This window comes from Prionailurus bengalensis, chromosome C1, assembly GCF_016509475.1.
Source record: "Prionailurus bengalensis isolate Pbe53 chromosome C1, Fcat_Pben_1.1_paternal_pri, whole genome shotgun sequence".
In the NCBI taxonomy this organism is placed as follows: Eukaryota; Metazoa; Chordata; class Mammalia; order Carnivora; family Felidae; genus Prionailurus; species Prionailurus bengalensis.
In genome coordinates this window covers 58,876,946-58,899,403 of record NC_057345.1, presented here as the reverse complement: position 1 = coordinate 58,899,403, position 22,458 = coordinate 58,876,946, and the positions used below count along the sequence as shown (strand labels likewise).

Sequence of the window (22,458 nt, the reverse complement as noted above, 5' to 3'; positions counted from 1 at the left end):
TGTCTCCCTCTCTCTCTGCCCCTCCCCCGTTCATGCTCTGTCTCTCTCTGTCCCAAAAATAAATAAACGTTGAAAAAAAAAATTAAAAAAAATAAAAAAAAATAATAATAAAAAAAAAACTGAGAACAAACTAAAGGTAGATGAGGGCGGGAGGGAGCGGAGGGTGGTGATGGGTATTGAGGAACTGGGTGTTGTATGTAAACCAATTTGACAATAAATTTGATATTAAAAAAAAGGATAAATGAGATAAAGCACCAGGTAGACAGTTAGTACTAAAAAATAATTACCTGTTAATATTCTAGGGGTATCTTTATAGTTGTAGACATTTTAATATTAATCGATATGCCATGCACAGTGTTAGTTCCCTTATATACATTATCTGTAATTTGTATAACAGCCATGGCCCCAAACCGTGACTAGATAGATGTTTCTCATTACACTTTGTTAAATGGATTTGAGAGAGAAGAGTGTAGAGACTTGGAGATGCATCACGAGGCTATTAGACTGGTTCAGATCAGGAGTTCTCACAAAGCTGGTGGTAGTGAGATGGAAAGGGGTAACTACTTAGGATTCAGCATTTGGAGAACAAACACAAATGGTTTGTTGTGATGGCAAGGAATAACAAGGACTTAAATAGTAACCCTTCTTATTTAATCTAACTAAAATCCACTGATGATAGAGCACTGATTTGGCAGAATATTCAAATGAAGAGGTAAGGCTGTAAAAAGACACCCCCAAAATGACATGCTAGGTACCATTTGTCTTCTTAATTCAGTACCAGCAGTTATTTTTTCTAGCATCTACTATATTTCAAATACAGGGCTAGGCATTTGGTGCTACATAATAAAACTTGGTGTACATAATAAAACTTCACCAACTCAAAGAAGTGCAAGGAAGTTATATTCATACTGGATGCTTTGGTTGTAAATAACAACAAAAAAACTCTCAAACTGACTTTAAAAAAGAACAATTTATTGGTGAAATAACTTAAGAGTCTAGGATCTTGATGCCTAGATGACATTTGGAGAATCTGGGTTTTTCTGGTTTTGTTCTTTGCCTTCTCCTGCACTGGTTTTATTCTCAGGAATGTTCTCTTTTCATGCAGGCAAGATGAACAGGAAAAGCTACAGGCTATCATCCTTACTAGTTAGGCAACCTTAGTAGAAAAAAATTCTTCAGCTCCTCACAACTTCTTAGTTCTAGCAAATGGAGATATTAGCCCAGTTTGGATCGTGTTTCCCTTCTTGAACTAATTATTATGGCCTGGGGTTGGCCCTAATGAACCTTATGTGCTACAATAAAGGGAAGTCACTCTAAATAGGATGGTTTAAGTGTTACTACCCAAATCCAGGAAGAATGAATTGGGTGATCAAAAATTACAAATGTTAACTATGCTATCTAGTTGATTGAAGCAAGGGACCCTTTTGTTGCAAATAACAGAAGTCAATCTCAAAGTGGCTTAAATCAAAATGGAATTTGTTTTAAAATCTCATGGAATCCAAGAGCAAAGAGTGTAATAGGACTTCCCAAGGAACTGAAATGAAGAAATAAAATTAATTGGCATTACAGCTGCTTCTCCCATTTCTCTGTCTCTCTCTCAACCCTTCTCTCTCTCCTTCTCTCTGTCTTTCTGTCATTCTCTCTTTGTGGCCATGTGTTAGTCTTTTTTTTTTCCTACACAACTTCTGTATTTGGGATATATCTCATTCTTCAGTCAAATGTCTGTTTCTCAATGCACATGACTATCTCACAGTTCTGGAGTTTTATATCTCTTTGGTTTCAACCACTCAAAAGAGACCAAGATTACCTTCTCTCATTCTCAATTCAACATGTACGAATCAAACTGTAGTACTCAGACTTGGAACTGGTGACCACTCTGGTCCAACCAAGTGAGGCACACAGCCTGGATTAAGCCCACCTCTGCATTAAGGGGTAGTTCTTGGAAAAAAGAGGCTATTGTAATGTGGATAAAATACTAAAAGCAGTTCACTAAAACAACTCCACCAACTTTCCTGAAAGATCTTGTTCTTGTTCTAAAACCCATCTTCATCTTCCGGACCTTAGTAAATATGCAAAATGATACCAGCATAACAATATTAAAAAATGGCAAGGCAGAGTCTTCAATAATGAAATCCTGTATCAAAATCAATGCCACATGTTTGGTAGCCTGGCCAGGTATGTCAGGAGGATTCACAGCAAGCGAAAACCCCAACGACTACTTATTTACTTACTTACTGGTAAGCTGCAAGTTGTGGAGAAAAAAAGTAATCCATTCTAAAGAACAATTATCCACTTCCCACAGTAGTTTTCCAACATATCATCAGGGGGCAGTGAAGCAGATAAATAAGGCAGAGTTCCTTCCTTCAAAGATTCACAGAGACTTAGGGAGACAGACAAGTAAACCAATGATTTAAAAATAGCTACGATAATTGGGGTGCCTGGGTGGCTCAGTCGGTTGAGCGTCCAGCTTCAGCTCAGGTCATGGTCTCACGGTTTGTGAGTTCGAGCCCTGCATCAGGCTCTGTCCTGACAGCTATGAGCCTGGAGCCTGTTTCGGATTCTGTGTCTCCCTCTCTCTCTCTGCTCCTCCCCCACTCATGCTTCGTCTCTCTCTCTCTCTCTCTCTCTCTCAAAAATAAATAAACATTAAAAAAAATTTTTTTAAAAGCTACGATAAGTGCTAAAAGGGTGGGCATCTCAGAATGCTCCCGAATTTCAGAGGGACAAACATCCTGCTACAAGGAGTGTATACTAGTTTATTAGGGCCCGCCCTAACAAGATACCACAGAATGGATGGTTTAAACAACAGAAATTTAGTTTTTCACGGTTCTGGAAGCCAGACTTCCAGGATCAAGGTGTTGGCAACTTTGCTTTTTCCTGTGTCCTCTCTCCTTGGCTTGCAGACAGCTACCTTCTTGTTGTGTCCTCATATGGTCTTTTCTAAGTATGAATGTCTCTCTATGTGTCCAAATCTCCTCTTAAGTACACCAGTCAGATTGGGCTCCCCCTAAAGACCTCATTTAACCTTAATGACTTCTGTAAAGTTCCTGTCTCCAAATACAGTCACATTCTGAGGTATTGGGGGTTAGGGCTGCAACTTCTGAATTTAAGGGAGGGCAAATACAGTTCAGTCCACAACAGAGAGAAAGAAAAACTTTCTTTCTCTTTCTCTGCAGAGGAGCATTGTCTGCTTCAGTCTTAAAGCGTAAGGCAGGAAAGGTATAACCCTGCAGGAGCAAAGGTATAAAAGCAAGAGTGAGCATGACTTATCTATGGAATTTTAAGTAATTTGGTATAGGTAAAACTTAGGATACATATGAGAAGTTGGAAATCTGTATAAAATATAAAGTTGTACACACAATTAGGGATGGAATTATATTTATAATATAATTTATAATAAATATATATTATATTTTTATTTATATTGGGGTGTATTACATGGAGGTGGGTTAAACTATGGTAACAAATATGCCTCAAAATGTAATAGCTCAAACACAACAAAAGTTTATTTCTAACTCTAATAACAGTCCAGTGTGGATGTTACAGATCCACTAGGAGTTCTTTTTTACATAGTGCTTCAGGGACCTGATTCCTTTTGTGTTAAGGCTCTCAACTGTGTGTCAAGATTGGGGTTCTATGTCCAGCTAGTAGCTTTCCCTTTAAGGTCTGAATTGCCAAGTAGCACACTTTACTTTTGCCTTTGTTGAGAACTAGTCATATGACCTCTTCTGGTTGCTGGGTTATGGAACTTATAATATCATAAGGGAGGCCTTCGTGGATATAATTCAATTATGGAAAGCATTTTGTACAGAGGAACTCTATCAATCTTGTAAGTCATACTAAAGAATCTTGGTTTTAGGTTCTCTGCTCCTCCCCATTCAGCAGACAGCTGCATCTTCTGATGCAGTGTCAGCCGTGTCCCTGAGACACGATGGCGGAGGTGAGAAAAATGTGGATTTGGCTGTACTGGGTGCCTGGTCAACAGGGCTGCTTTTAACTCTGGCAAAGTAGATATTGTCACCATCAGTGATCCCTTCATCAACCCAATTACTTGGAATACATGTTCCAGTATGATTCTACCCATGGTAAATTCCACAGCACAGTCAAGGCTGAGAATGGGAAACTTGTCATCAATGGAAAGTTCATCTCCATCTTCCAGGAATGAGATCCCACCAACATCAAATGAGATGATGCTGGTGCTGAGTATGTTGTGGAGTCTAGTGGGGTCTTTGTCACCATGGATAAAGCTTAGGCTCACTTGAAGGGTAGGGCCAAGGGAGTCATCATCTCTGCCCCTTCTGCTGATGCCCTCATGTTTGTGATGGGAGTGAATGATGAGAAGTATGACAACTCCCTCAAGATTGTCAGCAATGCCTCCTGTACCACCAACTGCTTGGCCACTATGTCCAAGGTCATCCATGACAACTTCAGCATCATGGAGGGACCCATGACCACAGTCCATGCCATCACTGCCACCCAGAAGACAATGGATGACTCCTTGGGAAAGCAGTGGCATGATGACCAAGGGGCTGCCCAGAACATCATTCCTACTTCTACTGGTGCCACCAAGGCTGTAGGCAAGGTTATCTCTGAATTGAATAGGAAGTTCATTGGCATGGCCTTCAGTGTCCTTGCCCCCAACACGTCAATCATGGATCTGACCTGCCACCTAGAGAAAACCACCAAATACGATGACATCAAGGTGGTGAAGTAGGCATTAGAGGGTCCCTCAAGGGCATTCTGGGCTCTACTGAGGACCAAGTTGTTTCCTTCAACTTTAACAGTGGCACTCATTCTTCCATCTTCAATGCTGGGGTTGGCATTGTTCTCAATGACCACTCTGTCAAGCTCATTTCCTGGTGTGACAATGAATCTGGCTACAGCGATCAGGTGATGGGCTGTATGGTCCACACAGCCTCCAAGGAGTAAGAGCCCCCTGGATCACCAGCCAAGGCCAGAACAAGAGGAAAAGAGAGGCCCTCAGCTGTTGAGGAATTCTTGCCCCAACTCATCCACCAACACACTGAGAATCTCCTGACATCCACAGTTTCCAACCCAGAACACTGAGGAAGGAGAGGGGCTTGGGAAGTCCTACCTTGTCATGTCCCATTAATAAACTATATTGAACCTAGGCCAAAAAAAAAAAAAAAAGAATCTGAGAAAGAGGGCATGACTGGGAATTTTAAAGCAGAAATAACATGACTGAATTTTCATTTTTTTCAAGTTTTTAAATTTTCATTTTAAAATGAAATGCTGGTAGCACTATAATGAAAGGACTCATGGGGCAATATGAGAAACAGATATAATATTAAGGAGGCTCTTTTGGTAATTCTGGAAAGTGGTCCTAAATTAAGTAGTGCTGGCAAGAGTGGAAAAGATGGGTCAGATTCCAGTGATATTTCAGAAATAGATTCATCATGAATCCTGACTGATTTCTTATGAGGAGAGAAGAGGAAGAAAATTCTAGGTATCTCATTATTTCTGACTTGGGTGAATGATGAAATTTTGGTAACATTAAACAAGGAGGAATGGGTGGAGGAAAGCCTCAGTCTGAAACATACTGATTTTGAGACTTCTGTAGGATATCCAAATGGCAGTATCCAGTGAGTTATTGTATACATACATTAAATTTTTCAGGAGAGAATCTGAGGCTTAAAATAGATTTTATAGTTATTACAGTAATGATGAGAGGTAGGTGAAATCACATATAAATGGAGTCATCCATAGTAATCATAGATTTATGCAATGACACAAGAATGTTGATTTTCAACTTCCACTTTAAAGGAAAAATGGGTTTAGGTAAAAAAAAAAAGTTTAAATAATGCCAAGTTATGAAAGTAGTAGGTTGTCTATTTTATAAGTAGTTAATGGCAAAAATAAAAAGTTCCTGCCAAGTATCAGAGATTCATATACTACAAGAAATTATCATAAAACAGAAAATCATTACAAGTAAGAGGGGTTTTCTGAACTTGAGAAGTCTTTCTGCAAGAGTACTGCCATTATTATATGTACATTCAATGAAGTACACATTTAATTAATAACCCTATGTTCTTGCAAGTATCCATCAAGTATGTTGATAAAACAAGAGGTGGCCAATTTTATCCTTCCTGGTAAATAACCAGCTCCCTTCTGGAAACTCTGAATCATTTATATTTATATTTTCTGTTCACTTAAGGGTAGTCCCAATGTAATTACTAGTGGATTAAAAATGATCATGTGACTCCTGGGTAAGAACTCTGAATCAAAGACCCCAATGAAACATCCTATTAGGTGATTGTTAAAAAATGCCAAATAAACACCTAAATAATAACCAGATGTTAGAAAATGCTTGGAATTCCTCCTTTTTCTACTTTTTAAAAAGTTTATTTAAAAAAAATTTTTTTTGAAAGAGAGAGAGAAAGAATCCCAAGCAGGCTCCATCCTGTCAGCACAGAGCCCCGATGCTGGGCTTAAACTCACAAACTGTGAGATCATGACCCTGAGCCAAAATCAAGAGTCTGACACTTAACTGACTGAGCCACCCAGGCACCCCCAGAAAATGCTTGAAATTTCTTTAGATGATTATTACTAAATTCAGGAAATGAGAATGTAAAATGTTTTTAAAATATGGCATCATCATGGAGTACTTCCCAAAATACTGATATTTTCTTTCAGTTAGGATCATTAGGGTAAATTTTGTAAATCATTACCATAATTTTAGTAAGGGTCACTTACAAATTGTACTTGAGTTAACTGTACTGAAAAACTCCAGAGTAATTTGACCTTTGCCCTGCCTAATCTTGGTGCTCAGGCTCAAATGCGATGTTTGGGCACGGACTCTCACATTTGATGAGTTATCTTTTCATCTTCTTCTGAGGTCTGATTTCTATTTTAACTTCTACATCACAAAGAGTTTTAAAGAAGCCTTTTGCTAAAATGCCTCAAGGTCTTCCCCTATTCTCTTTAAAAAAGAGGAGGGGTAAATAGTATTTCAAAGTAGATATCTGTAATCCAGACTGTAGAGCCTTTTAGCTACAAAATTTAAATTTGGCTCCAAAATGTCATCTTTTACCTCCAAGTTAAAAGCTGATACTTTGAATAAGAGTTAAACTCTTACCTGCTTTTGATAAGATGAAATTATAGAACTAACCTGCTATTCTTTGGGATAATATAAAAGTGAAATACACTTGACATCAAAAGTAGCCAATTGATTTAAATGATGTGTAAATATAATAAACAATGATTAACTTTTAAGTCTTTATAGGTGCCCTTCATTTTCAGGTTTTATATTTAATTAACCATGTAAAATCATGAAGAAACACCATGGATTACTTTAGTAGACATAGATAATCACTAAGCTGTCTAAATAGGTTTTTTTGGGAGGTGTAGGGGGGTGGCCAACTTCAAATTGGACTGAAGATACCTAAAAGGCAATCTCAAATACATTCACATTTGCAAGATCCTCTTCACCTAATTATTCCTTTTGATGTTCTCCAGCAATTTAACTGATCCCTTTTGCACAGCATACTCGTTATGGATTACATAGCTTAAATTGACATCCAAATGCTATAAGGACTTCCAAGTCTGTGCTATTCAGACTTCACACCTTTATAGCCAGTGTCTGGCTGGACATCACGTTTAACTGAACTTCACTCAGGACCTGCTTCCCAAAGCCTGCTTCTTCCCCGGGGCTCTAGGCTCTGGCCATCAACCCTGGAATTATCCTGGATGACCTGCCCCTCCTGTCATTATAGTCACATGTGTCAATTCTGCCTCTATGTAATGTCCTTGAATCTGTCCATTTGTCTCTTTCCCCAGTTCAGCTAAATTAGTTCCAGCACTCTTATCTGATGGCTTACTCTAATGCTTTCCTGTTGCCCCCAGCCTTGTTTCTCCCACCAACCCTCAGCTTCCCTCACCAAATCTATTCACTGTGTAGCCAGAGTGACCTCTCCTCCACATCAGTTCCCCACACTGCAGCCAGAGAAATATTTCTAAGGCATAGAAATAACCTTGGCACTTTTCTGATTAGAAGTTTTGAGAATTTCTTATTTCTCCCAGAATAAATTCCAAACTTATTAACACCACATATATGGTCCTTAATAATTGGGGCCCTTTATAACTCTATTCTATTATTTATTTAGTTCCTAAATGTACCATGCCCCTCTAATAGCCTGAGAGAGAGAGAAAATCCCAAGCAGGCTCCCAGCCGTCAGCCCAGAACCTGACGCGGTCTCAAACCCACGAACCGTGAGATCATGACCTGCCTGAGCCAAATCAAGAGTCAAAAGCTTAACTGACTGGGTTACCCAGGTGCCCCAATAGAACCTGGAATTTTGCCTTAATAGGAGAGTCTGTCTGAATTGATCCAACTGATTTTTCAATTTCATGCATGACAATTCAGTATAAAAGTTTTATCTTTAACACATTCCTTTCTTTTTTTTTCCCTTTCAACCCTGAGCCTCCCCTTGGTTTCGGTGTCAGTTGGGTTACCCAGTTAACCACCAGCCCACTTTCATCAGAGAATCTGGTATATAGTGAGTAAGATCCCTCTATTAAACTACTTGAGGTTAGGGGTGCCTGGGTGGCTCAATTGATTAAGCATCGGACTCTTGATTTTGGCTCAGGTCATGATCTCCTGGTGATGAGATGAGGCTCTGCCTGGGGCCCAAGTCTGTGTAGGCTCCTTGTGGGGCTCCATGCTGAGTATGGAGTCTGCTTAAGGTTCTCTCTTAAGCCCCTCCCCTGTTCATGTGTGTGCTCTCTCTCTCAAAAACAAAAAAATACCATCTGAGGTTTAAAAAAATGATAATAATTTAGGCTAAAATCATGCCAATGACAGAATGATGTATTTTTTGTTGTTTCTGCTTATAGTAATAGCTGAGCAGAAAGAGTAGATAAAAAGAAATGAGAAATGCCCCTCCTACTCTAAATTAGACTACCTACATGAAAATTAGAGGTGGGAATTAAGAAATATGTAGATTTTCTTGTGTATTATAAATATGTGCCAACAAAAGTACATCTCTGATGTCACCTACAGTGAGAAATGTCTGAAATTAACTCCAATAGCCTCTTATTAATCCATTCTGTCTTTAATGTGCTTTCTTCCAATGTTTTCGTTCTTTTTCTCAAATTTACTAGATGCTTTCTTACACTTGACTTTAGGATCAAGGCATCTTGGTGGGCTCACTATAGACATAGTCTTCTCCCTTTACATCTGGTTTAAAATATAAACCATATGTAACATCAATGATATTTACAAGGTGGTTATGTTTAGATTTGGTGATTAGCAAGTATCTTAAAAAGTGGAGAAAGGAAAGTTGAGAGCTGGTAGGTCAGAGGAGGTCAATTTGAGGAAGCAATTATTATGACATCTGACATTATGGCTTGTAATAAGCTTGGCCATCTGTTTCTTATAGAAGTTTTATTGTTTCTGTTGTTATTGCTGCTTCTGTCAGGAAAGAAGATCTGGAGAGTGTTTTAGAAAGCACATTTTTCATAATTCAAATGATATATCACCTTATGTAACTATTAACTTTAGTTATATCTTTACATTGATGTAGGCAAATTCTCTGGGTAATATTGCATGTATTGCCTGTATTCACATATTTGGAGACATCTAATTTTCCTTAGAGTCAATCCATGAGCATTTTTGTTGTTCAATACTTTAAAAATGTATGCTGGTGATGGATGGGCCAATTTTGCTAATGTGGGAACTAAGCAGGGAGAAACTGAGTTTCCCAAACACAGAGTCAATGTGAAGCTTCAGAGTCAGAGGATGTAGAAGATTAAAGAAATTAAGCTTTGCCAAACTAAGTTTCCTCAACTGAAGTAGCTGAATTCCTGAATCGAAGCCAGTCACTCTGAGCTCTGTGTTTTATTTACAGTGCAGCACGTTCACAATGATGTATATTACTCATGCGTATGCTCGGAGACATGTGACTGTGAAAGAAAAAAAGGAGTAGAATTCAATGGGCCAATTTTGTTGTTTAACTTTGGTCAAAGTCTTGGCTGACATTGTTGAGATCGTTTTGCCTTGTGGATAGTTTAGTGTGTGGTGTAATGTGTCCCCCTTTCCAGGTAATAAAGAATTAAGGTTTATCTGTGCTTCTGATGAACGAAAATTCTGATGAAATAAAATTCAGTTCTTAAGTCACAGAAAAATGTATGGGTCACTTAGTAGACCAAATAAGGTCCTGAATGAGAGTCAGTAAAGATTTTTTTCTTACCCTGATTTTCTATCAGAATTGAATTACATCCTGTGTTAAGGCAGGATACCTACATAATGGTAGGTAAACCGATGAACATTTCTAAGCCTCACTTATCTCTTCTGTAGAAAGAGGGGTAATGATACTTGGTCTATAGTATTGTTAGGAGAATAAAATGAGAATATATGTGAAGAGGCTAGCACAAGAATGGGAATAAAAGTTTTCAATAAATGGAGCTAGAACAATGTCAGAACAATGAAGTCTTTGAAGATTTTATTTTCAGCAAATAGACCCATCCTATTCCTCCTTGTGGCTATTGATTTGTGTGCTTAGAGCATCCTGTAACATCTCAATCAGCTTCCATGAAAGAGACTGCCTCACCTATTTCTAGCTGCTTGCAGTGTTACCATTTTGAAGGATATGGCAGCAGGCCAAAAGTTAACACTTCCCTAACTTCTGAGTCAAAACAAACAAACAAACAAACAAACAAAAAACAACCCTACCATTATTCTTCTGAAGTCATTTTTTTCCAAGAATACCTAAGCACTGAAAGAAAAAGTGCTCTTTCCTCTCCTTTCATGTTCTTAACACCTGTTTATTTGGCATTTGTTACATGCTGGTCCCAGGCAAATAAAAATGAATCTGAGATCATCTCTGCTCTGCAAAAGAATATACTGCATTGTTCACTGATATATATTTGGGAAATTACTGTAAATATATACATTTATTTCAGCAAACATCGAGAACATTTTGGGGAAAGATAATCAAAGGCATGATGTTTTTCTGATACGCCAGATGATAGGGAGGATTCCATTAAAATCCAGGAAATTATGAGAGAGTGTGAGCAGGGGAGGATTAGAGAGAGAGGGAGACACAGAAACCAAAGAAGGCTCCAGGCTCTCAGCTGTCAGCACAGAGCCTGATGCGGGGCTCAAACCCACAAACCACAAGATCATGACCTGAGCTGAAGTCGGGCACTTAACTGACTGAGCCACCCAGGTGTCCCACCCATTAAGCATTTATAAAACCATTGGTCAGTACTAGGCACTATGGCAAGTGACTGAGTTAGAAAATGCAGTTTTGCCCTTCAGAAGCTCATGGTTTAATTACAGAAGAGAGAGATATGTAAGCAAATAATTACAATTAGTGGATTTATAACATTACAATATTAATAATATGTTATATATGGTTCTAAACTAAACTAATCTAGTCTAGTTACTCAGGGAGTCTCTGATTCTACCTTAGGTCTACAATCATGTGTTTCTCTGTGTGTGTGTCTATATGTGTGTCTATGTGGGGAATCTAGAAAGTCTTCATAAATAAGACATTTTAGTTAAGTCTTGGGGAAGGGTAAGACTTCAGCAAGCTGCCTGGGGGGTTGGGGACGGAGCATTATAGGTGAAGAAGGAAAGAAACTAAATTTCCTTAGAAAACTGCAAAGAAGGTGTCTGTTTTTCCAAAGAAGACATTCAGATGGCCAACAGACGCATGAAAAGATATTCAACATCACTTATGACCAGGGAAATACAAATCAAAACTATAATAAGATATCACCTCACACCAGTCAGAATGGCTAAAATAAACAACAAAGGAAACAACAGGTGTTGGCAAAGATGCAGAAATATTGGGAGCCCTCTTACACTTTTGGTGGGAATGCAAACTGGTGTAGCCACTCTGGAAAACAGTATACAGGTTCCTCAAAAAGTTAAAAAAAAAAATAGAACTCCAGCAATCGCACTACTAGGTATTTACCCAAAGGATACAAACATACTAATTTGAAGGTATACATGCACCCTGATGTTTATAGCAGTGTTATCAATAGCCAAATTAAGGAAAGAGCCCAATGTCTTTCAACTGATGAAAGGATAAAGAAAATGATATAGATATAGATATATAGATACATATAGATGGTATAGATATAGATAGATATATAGATACATATCCATTATATATCTATATATAATATAGATATCCATATATATATAATGAAATATTACTTAGCCATAAAAAATAATGAAATCTTGTCATTTGCAATGACATGGATAGAGCTAGAGTGTACTATGTTAAGCAAGATAAGTTGGCCAGAGAAAGGCAAATACCATATGATTTCACTCATGTGGAACTTAAGAAACAAAACAAATGAATACAGAGGTGAGAAAAGAGAGGAAAACCAAGAAACAGACTCTTAACTATAGGAAACAAACCGATGGTTACCAGAGGGGAGGTGGGTGGGGAATGGGGAAAATAGGTGATGGGGATTAAGGGGCACACTTCTTGTGATGAGCACCGGGGGTTATATGTAAATAATGAATCACTAAATTCTATACCTGAAACTATTAAACTAAATGGAATTTAAATAAAAACCTGAAAAAATAAAAGAAAGTGAGTGTCTGAAGTATAGTGTGTGGAGATGGGGAAGGAGATCTGGGAGTGTGAATTGTGATTTAGACATGAAAGAGAAGCGAACACTCTGGGAAAGACCAGATAATGAAAGGCTTTGTCCGAAGCAACAGGGAGCCCCTGAGGTAGTTACAGTTGCTTGCTGGCTAGAGGCTGCCATGGGGGTCTGGGTCAATGTGTTGTATGTAGTCTGGTTCAGTGCTGCCGGAGCTTTGGCCACCCCGTATCCCACTCCCAACCAGCTATTTTGTGAATTTATGCCCTCAATTTCAGAAGCCTTGAAACCAAAGTCCATTGGTATTTCTTGAAATACTGTGGGAACATAAAATAACACTTTCATTTGGTTTGGAACCATTCGCTTCATCTTTGGATATAAACATAATTTAGGTCTGAAAATCAGAGACATTAAAATAGGACTATACAGGTGGGAGCATATTTCAAACTGATAAGAGATTTCTATTTTTTGAGTAATAGTTCAAGACTGGTTTCCTCTACCTTGAGTTGCTGTGAACAGTTAGCTTCCTTTGTTCTTGGAACATTAGCATGTTTGTCCATATTTCATTTACTCATTCACTAATCTCTCCCCACTGGTAGTAGAAGTTGAACAAGGGGGCACCTGGGTTGCTCAGTCGGTTAAGCGTCCGACTTCAGCTCAGGTCACAGTGAGTTCGAGCCCCATGTCGGCCTCTGTGCTGATAGCTCAGAGCCTGGAGCCTGCTTCGGATTCTGTGTCTCCCTCTCTCTCTGCCCCTCCCCCGCTCATGCTCTGTCTCTCTCTGTCTCAAAAATAAATAAATTTTAAAAAAACATCAAAAAAAAAAAAGAAGTTGAATAAGAACCCTTCCTGGGTGGCTAGTTGGTTAAGCATCTGACTCTTGATCTCGGGTCAGGTCATGATCTCACAGTTCATGAGTTTGAGCCCCACATCAAGCTCTATGCTGACAGTGTGGAGCCTGCTTAGGATTCTCTCTCTCTGCCCCTCCCCTGTGTGTTCTATCTCTCTTTCTCTCTCTCTCTTTCTCTGTCTCTGTCTCTCTCAAAATAAATACATGAACTTAAAAAAAAGAGCCCTTCTGGGAATTTGGTAAAGAATTACCTTTCCACCTGTTTCCCAGTTCACCACTCCGACATAAACACTGTTTAGAAAAACACTGTTTAGGGTGAAAGCAATGTCATTTCATACAGAGTGATGTGTGTCACAAAGTATTTGATTAACCAGGGTGGCCAAAGACAAAGTTAATTATTTGGTCAATATTTTACTAGGTCTTTCAGTTATTACCCATTTTATTTTTAATTACTATTTTCTATTCTCTCCATCTACACATCTGATGTTTTACCTGAATGTACTTAAATTATAAGGTCAAATGAAAAAGCTATAAGAAAGATTAAATCATATTTTATCAGAAATCTGTACCTGGCATCATTCTTGGAAGGCATGTTTACAATTTAAAAAAAAAAAAAAGACAACTCTAGGGAGAAGAATTCCTTTTGTTTTAACTTCACTAAGTTTCTGTCAAGTTACTTTTTATAAAACCACATCAAGATGTGACAACAGGATGATAGATAAGAACTACACAGCTTTTACATTTTGAAGGTACGAGAGGCCTCTGAAAATAGATTTCCTATGAAAAGTGCAGAATCAAAGCACAGCTATGTCTATTAGTCTCTATTGTTACTTCATTTCATAACTTTGGATTAGTCATTAAAAATGCCAAAGGAGTTATAGGTTTTCTGGAACACAACAGAGTATTATATACAAGGGCAGTTTGCAAAGCTCTAGTTTATAGCTATCTTGAGGAATGGAGCTGCCCCAAAACTCTGTTCTGGGGACGTCCTTAGTTCAAAGCAACTAGCAGGAGTTTTGCTTAAATCAAACCTTAGAACTGGACTCCCTGGTTCCCAGATTGTTACGATGTGTGTTTAAAAAAAAAAACAAAAACAAAGAACTTGGGGCACTTGGGTGGCTCAGTCGGTTAAACGTCCAACTTTGGCTTCTTCCCAGAAGTTTTGAAAGGATCAAATGAGATAATCTATGTGAGGATGAGAACATTCTACACTTCTAAAAACTTTATGCATTTAACAAATATTTAGTTAGCACTTAGGACACATAGCACATGTGGTAGACACCAAAAAAAAAATATGATGAATTATAAAGTTAGCATTTGGAGGATCTTGAGGTCTTGTAGAGGAGACACAGATATCTGTAAATGACAGTAACACCATAGGGACTACTTTTCCCTTGGGGTGGAAGTTGGGGAATATTTCACAAAAGAGATGCCAATGAACTCTAATATATTAAAAGATGGCTAGGAGTTTTCCAGGCAGAAACTGTGTTAAAGGATATACAAAACAGTGGAAACAGCCTGAGTAAAGACAGAGGAGGTAAAACACATGATATAGAAGAAATGGTAAGTAGGTCATTATAGTAAAGCACAGGATGTGGGGCAGCATGTAGCAGGAAATAAAGCCAGAAAGAAGCATATGTTGGAGCCAGATTATAAAAGACTTGGGAGTTATGGGTTCTTTTATCAGGTTAATGGTTAGCATAGAGATGCTTTAACTGGGCAAGTACTATGATGATGACAATAAGAATAGTAATAATCATTATTATTTTTATAACAATAATAATGGATAATATTTACAGAACTTCATTCTTTTTGATCGTTGAGTTGAGTACTATTCTATTGTAAATATATACCACGTCTTCTTTATCCATTCATCAGTCGATGGACATTGGGATCTTTCTATGGTTTGACTATTATTGATAGTATTGCTATAAACATTGGGGTGCATGTGCCCCCTTCAAATCAGCATTTTTGTATCCTTTGGATAAATACCTAGTAGTGCAATTACTGGGTTGTAGGGGGCTTTTTTCCAGAGCTGTTTTCCAGAGTGGCTGCACCAATTTGCATTCCCACACTTGCAATACACTTGCAAAAGTGTTCTCCTTTCTCTACCAACATCCTCACCAACATCTGTTGTTTCCTGAGTTGTTAAGTTTAGCCACTCTGACTGGTATGAGGTGGTATCTCATTGTGGTTTTGATTTGTATTTCCATGATGATGAGTGATGTTGAGCATCTTTTCATGTGTCTGTTAGCCATCTGTATATCTTCTTTTGAAAAGTGTCTCTTTATGTCTTTTGCCTATTTCTTCACTGGATTATTTGTTTTTTGGGTGTTGAGTTTGGTAAATTCTTTATAGAATTTGGATACTAATCCTTTATCCAATATGCCATTTGCAAGTATCTTCTCCCATTACATCAGTTGTCTTTTAATTTCTTGATTGTTTCCTTCTCTGTGCAGAAACGTTTTATCTTGATGAGGTCCCAATAGGTCATTTTTGCTTTTGTTTCCCTTGCCCCCAGAGACATGTCTAGTAAGAAGTTGCTACAGCCGAGGTCAAACAAGTTGTTGCCTGTGTTCTCCTCTAGGATATTGATGGCTTCTTGTATTACATTTAGGTCTTTCATTCATCTCAGATTTATTTTTGTGTATGGTGTAAGGAAGTGGTCCAGGTTCTTCTTCTGCATGTCTCTGTCCACTTTTCCCATCATCATTTGCTGAAGAGAATGTCTTTTTTCCATTGGATGCTCTTTTCTGCTTTGTCAAGGATTAGTTAGCCATACATCTGTGGGTCCATTTCTGGGTTCTCTATTCTGTTCATTGATCAATGTGTCTATTTTTGTGCCAACACCCTTGTGCTTAGCATAGTACTTACAACGTAATAAATTCTTTATAAACATCTCTTTCACTCCTTTTTAAATAAGTATTAAGCACCTATCATTTATTTACAATTTAAATGAATAAGTGAGTGAGTGTGTGAATTAAAAAGCAGATGAACTAACAATAATTGTAATGCATATAACTAAACTTTATAAGCTTCCTTAATAGCCTTATCTGTCACCAGTATACTTGTGAGAGTTAGCCTTGTATAGAACTTGTGTAGCATCAACAACACACAAAAGATGTCAGGATTCTTGATTTCTCCTTTAGTGCTTCATGCCCTTCTATATCTAACCACAGTTAATAAGGTAATAAAATATGAACAACAGATACCAAATTCAGGATCCTTGTATCAGAAGATTGAACAGAAACTAACATTCACTGTTTTTAGGATGTGCTATGTTCTTTCACAAGTCATTTTATTTAATTCTTTTTAAAAAATTTTTGTAAAACATTTATTCATTTTTGAAAGACAGAGACAGAGCGTGAGCAGGGGAGGGGCAGAGAGAGAGGGAGACACAGAATCTGAAGCAGGCTCCAGGCTCTGAGCTGTCAGCACAGAGCCCAATGCTGGGCCCGAACCCATGAACGTGGGATCATGACCTGAGCTGAAGTCGGACGCTCAACAGACTGAGCCACCCAGGTGCCCCTATTTCATTTAATTCTTAACTCTGAAGTGGTGGTATTATCCCCATTTTATATCTATGAAGAAACTAAATTCAACATCTATTGAGAAACAGAGGCAACGTTTTTCCTATTTTATATAATTGTTCATATATTTGTTTTGCCTTCTTGACTAGGGTTGTTGAAAAAAGGTTTCTTAACCAAAAAAAAAAAAACAAAAACAAAAACAAAAAAAAAAACCCAAAAAACAAAACCAAAAAAAACTATTGGCTTTGTGTCTATCTCTAAAATTCCCATCATACTTATACCGGGGCTATGGACATTGATACTATATGTCAACATGCAAACATAATCTGGGGGAAAAACTAAGTAAACCATAATTAATCATTAACACCTTGGTTCAGTTTGGTTTCTGAGATTTCCTATAGCAAGCAGAACCCTGAGAAAGTGAAATCTTGGTTGAAATTATTTTGAGGCACTGCCTAGTCACAGTGAAGCTTTGGCGTCTTAATCATCTGAATTATAGGAGGGGAAGAAATCTGCCAGTCCTCCATTTTCTCTAAGGTGTTGAGAAGGCTGTCATTAAAAACACAAAATCAACCAAGAGGTTGGAAAAAGTGTCGATGACAAGCTTAGTTTGGAGTAGAAAACTGATCCTCAACCTCTAAAGTTCCTCCAGAGACTGTTAGTCTGTTTCCTTTTCACTTTGCATTGTCACTCATTTCCTTTTGAAAGACTTGCAGCAGTTTCTACATACAACAGAGAAATTGAAACAAATGTTAGGATTAATCAGTTTACCAACTTTTAGCCCCAGGAATTGCTGCCATCAACAGAGCCTCTGTAAAGGTCTAGGAGATGACTGGGAGCCAGCCCTGACTTAGTAAAGTCTAGGGCTCCTTTGTCATTTGTGAAGATACATTTTATCACCCTCGGCTTGTGGAATTTATAATTTCTGATGCCGTTCCTGGCTTTGAGCCCTGAGTCAGGCTCTGTGCTGACAGCTCAGAGCCTGGAGACTGTTTCGGATTCTGTGTCTCCCTCTCAGTCTCTGCCCCTACCCCACTTGCACTCTGTGTCTCTCTCTCAGAAATAAATAAACATTAAAAAAAAAAAATTGGATATTTTAAATGGAAATTCCTTACCAACTTTTCTGGCTTCTAATTATTTTTCTCTCTACTGCACAGAGTATAAAATAACACTTCCATTAAATGTAGACTCAGCAGGGCGCCTGAGTGGCTCAGTCGGTTGGGGGACCGACTTCAGCTCAGGTCATGATATCACGTTTTGTGAGTTTGAGCCCCGTGACGGGCTCTGTGCTGACAGCTCAGAGCCCAGAGTCTGCTTCGGATTCTGTGTCTCCCTCTCTCTCTGCCCCTTCTTTGCTCACGTTCTGTCTGTCTCTGTCTCTCAATAACAAATAAATGTTAAAAAAAAATTTTTTTTAAATGTAGACTCAGCAGGCAATAGCTGTATCCTATGTTCATTTTCTTTTACACACGAACTATAGCAAAACTCAAAGTGAAAAATAAATAAATAAAAGGATTTTTCTTCAGTAAAAGCAGCGATTTAAAAATGCCTATTTAATCCTAAATTTTAGCTACAGTAAATGGTATGGTGGTTGAATAATTTGATGCCTGAATTGAAATGGTATCTAGTCACTTAAATACATATAAGTCAACATACCAGGCAGGTGGTGAAAATCTAAATGGTGTTCTACTTAGGTAAATATATTCTGTAAGATATGTTTTCCATTCTTTGTGTTTACCGACCAGCTGTGTTCTTGACTTTCTCAGCTTCTCTCGGGTTACTAGAAGAGACAGGTATTTCATTATAGGTTCTGAGAGTACAAAAAAATTAAGGATCAGATTCTTTATAGCATGAGCCAAAAGACCAACACCTGAATACACAGACTAGAGAAATTTCCTTTTTTAGAAAGGGAAGAACTGGCAAAATTATTCCTGTCTCACCATTTTGGGACTCAAGATTGCTTTGGGTCAGGTTAGATCCCTGCAGACTAAATTACAGGGCAGAATTAAGCCCGTGGTTCAAATGATTAGAGAAATAAATTGCTGGCATGTGTGGATGAATGGAAATAAGGATGTGGAACCCATGTTTTACAGATGGTCTTCTTGAACACAATGTAGTGTCATTCTAAATGAGCCCAGAGGGCAGTTCTAGCCTGTGTTATTCATCATTCATATTTTATTTTTGATTTATATATTTTTTTCAGGTATGTTATTTATTATTCAGCTTCTTGTTGCTGAAAACCAGGGCCTCTATTTTTATCTCTGAATAAGTGTCCAAGAAACCATACCTGTTTCCTCGATGCAGATATCTTAAATTTAAATGTAATAGCAAAATTGTTCTTTTTCTCTGTTTCATTTTGCTTGGGCATTTGTGTCCCATATATCCAGTATTAAAGGATATTATATATTAGCTACATATTAGCTATCATCATTTGTTTCAGGAACTACAATAAGAAGTGTACTACAAATTAGAATCTTATGTTCATGTTCAAAACCCAACCACAGAATCAGCATGCTAGTGCAGGCAGAAGCCACAGGAATGCCCATCTGATGTTCCTTGTTCTTGATGAGGAGAGAGAGGACCCATAATTTTTAAGGGACTTGCCCAAAACTATACAAAAAGTTTAAGTACAGCCAGGTTGAGGATTGAGATTTCTGACCCCTAGTTCCTAAAATATAAGTCCAGAATGATCAGTGCTGAATCAAAATACTAGCGATGCTATACAGAAAAGGCAAATCCTTTTTTGGGAACAAAGTGAACAGCTTCCAAAGGTCAGCTTTGAGTTTTGGCAGAAATTGGCCAAATGAACAATTATATTCAAGGCTCTTAATAACTGCTAACATATCTAGGGACTCAATAACTATTAAATTTATTCTGACTTTTTTTACGTTTATTTATTTATTTTGAGAGAGAACGTGTGAGAGTGGGGGAGAGGCAGAAAGAGAGAGAGAGAGAGAGAGGAGAGAGAGAGAGAATCCCATGCAGGCTCTGTGCTATCAGCACAGAGCCCAATGCGCGGCTTGATCTCACAAACCATGAGATCATGACCTGAGCCAAAATCTAGAGTCAGATGCTTAACTGATTGAGCCACCTAGGTGCCCCAAATTTATTCTGACTTTTAAGATTGTTACCAAATTGGCAGAAGTCAATCAGGCTCTCCAAATTATCTAAATTGATACAACCTGACTCCAAATCCTATGTTCTTACCCAGATGCTGCATTTGTACCTATATCTCCTCCTTCTCAGTTATTTTATAAGAAAAACAATTCTTTTAAGGTCTTTGTAATTCTTAATCAGTATAATTTCTTTCCAAACTCTCCATTCAAGCATTTGTTCACTAACTCATTTCTTCAACAGGCATACAGAAGTTATCACATACCAGGACACAAAGATATATATGACAATTTTTCTCCTCAGAGTTCATAGCCTAGTGAGGGGAACTTAGACTGTAAGTTTGAAGTTCATATACCTTAAGAATCATCTGCACAGTTCTGTGGTTTTCTCTAGTAAGGTGCATCCCAATGTGCTGTTATTTCAATGCTTCTTACCCTAATCTCATGAGGTAGACAGAATAAACAAAGGTCCCAAAGAGGTTAAAGTGATGTCAGGAAATCTCAGGGACCATATCTGTCTTGTTTACCACTGTGACTTATGCCTAGGTTGCTGACATACACTGGGGGCTCAATGAATATTTGACTGAAAGGTTGAACATAGCAACTAAATGTTGAAACTGGGCCTTAAACTCAGGTGTCCTAATATTGAGTCCAGAATTTATTCTGTTGCATCCATTTTTCAATGTCAGCTATGGCCATTACCTTTCTTTGTTCCTCAGAGAAAGGGCTCTCATCTACTTTGGGTCCCATCTACTGGAGATGAGGCATCCCAATTAATTAATGCTTATGAAGCTATTAATATATTAACAAACTTAAAAACAATCTCAGTGGAAACAGAAGATGATTCGTTCTCCAGGTTTTGCATTCTGCTGAGTAGGTAATTTTTATCAAGGGGTCCATCAGATCATATCAGAGAGGTGATCGCATTGCTCCTTGTAGAATGCCAGCCTTGAGAGTCCCGTGGCAAGTATATGAGAACAGCGAGGAGCAAGAGATGTGACATTTTCTAATGGCAAAAAACTATAAATTTGTTCCTGAAATGACAATGTTTTTCATCATTAAATGATGGACATTATATATGATGATATCAAAAATGACAATAATGAAGTTGATAATAATAAGAAAAAATGGCTATCGGTTATTGAGATTCAACTATGTTCCAGCAGTGTGGCAAATCATTTGCATGTTATCTCAAACAAATTCTAACAATTCCATGACATGGATAATATCGTCAATTCCAGTTTACCGGTGATGGAGGCACAGTAGCTTCCACTAACTCTAAATATTCAGTAAGGACAATTCATTCTTAAAAAGATGTACTGCTGTCACTCTCTTTAACTCACAGCCACATCCAACTATTCCCCATTCCATACATACATAATATTAGATTGAATATAGGTATATTAGCTGTAACCAGTGCCAAATGAACAGTCAATTAAGCAAAATATTGAAAAACCATGGAATTTGCCCCAATTCATCCTGTGAAGCTGATGTTACTCTGATACCAAAACCAGAAAGAGACATTGCAAGAATACATACTATATGCCAGTATTTCTCATGGTCACAGACACAAAAATTATTTAAAAAGTTTTTGTCAGTCAAATCCAATGATATACAAAAAGCATAACACATCATGACTGAGTGGAGTGGTCCCATAAAAACAAAGTGGCTTAACATTCAAAAATTGATTAATGTAACTCATCGTGTCAATGGACTAAAGAAGAATAACCATAGAATCATCTCTGTACATGCAGAAAAATCATTTGAAAAAAACACAGCATTCATTCCTGATAAAATCTCTCAGCAAACTAGAAGTTAAAGGGAACTTTTTAAATCTGGTAAGTGACATTAATGAAATTCTGTAGTTTAGTATCATCCTTAGTGGTTAAAAACTGAGTGCTTTCCTCCCAAGATATAGAATAAGACAAAGATGTCTTTTCTGTATTCCATATTGTATTGGAGACCCAGCTGGAGAGACAAGGCAAGAAAAAGAAATAAAAGAAATATGAATCAGAAATAAAGATATAAAACTTTCTTTATTCACAGATGAATTCATTGTTTATGTTAAAAATCCTAAAGAGTTTTTAAAAAGCTATTTCAACTAACCAGTGAGCTTAGCAAGGTTGTAATAGAGTACAAGGTTGAATTTTATTCTTTTTATTTTATTTTATTTTTCTTATAATTCCAGTATCATTAACATACAGTATTATATTAGTTTTAGGTTCACAATATAGCAAATTCAACAATTCTATACATTACTCAGTGCTCATCAGAATAAGTATACTCTTAATCCCCTTCACCTATTTCATTTATCCCTCTCCCACCTCCTCTTTGGCAACCACCAGTTTGTTCTCTATAGTTAAGAGTCTGTTTTTTGGATTGT

General features: G+C 37.7%; 1 protein-coding gene and 1 pseudogene across 5 annotated transcripts in view; both read left to right on the top strand.

The window, feature by feature from the left end:
* Positions 1-22,458, top strand: part of PTGER3 (prostaglandin E receptor 3) — a 180,242-nt gene that overhangs the window by 99,514 nt on the left and 58,270 nt on the right. The gene's annotated exons all lie outside the window — the stretch shown is intronic.
* LOC122480635 lies at positions 2,599-5,163 on the top strand (annotated as a pseudogene).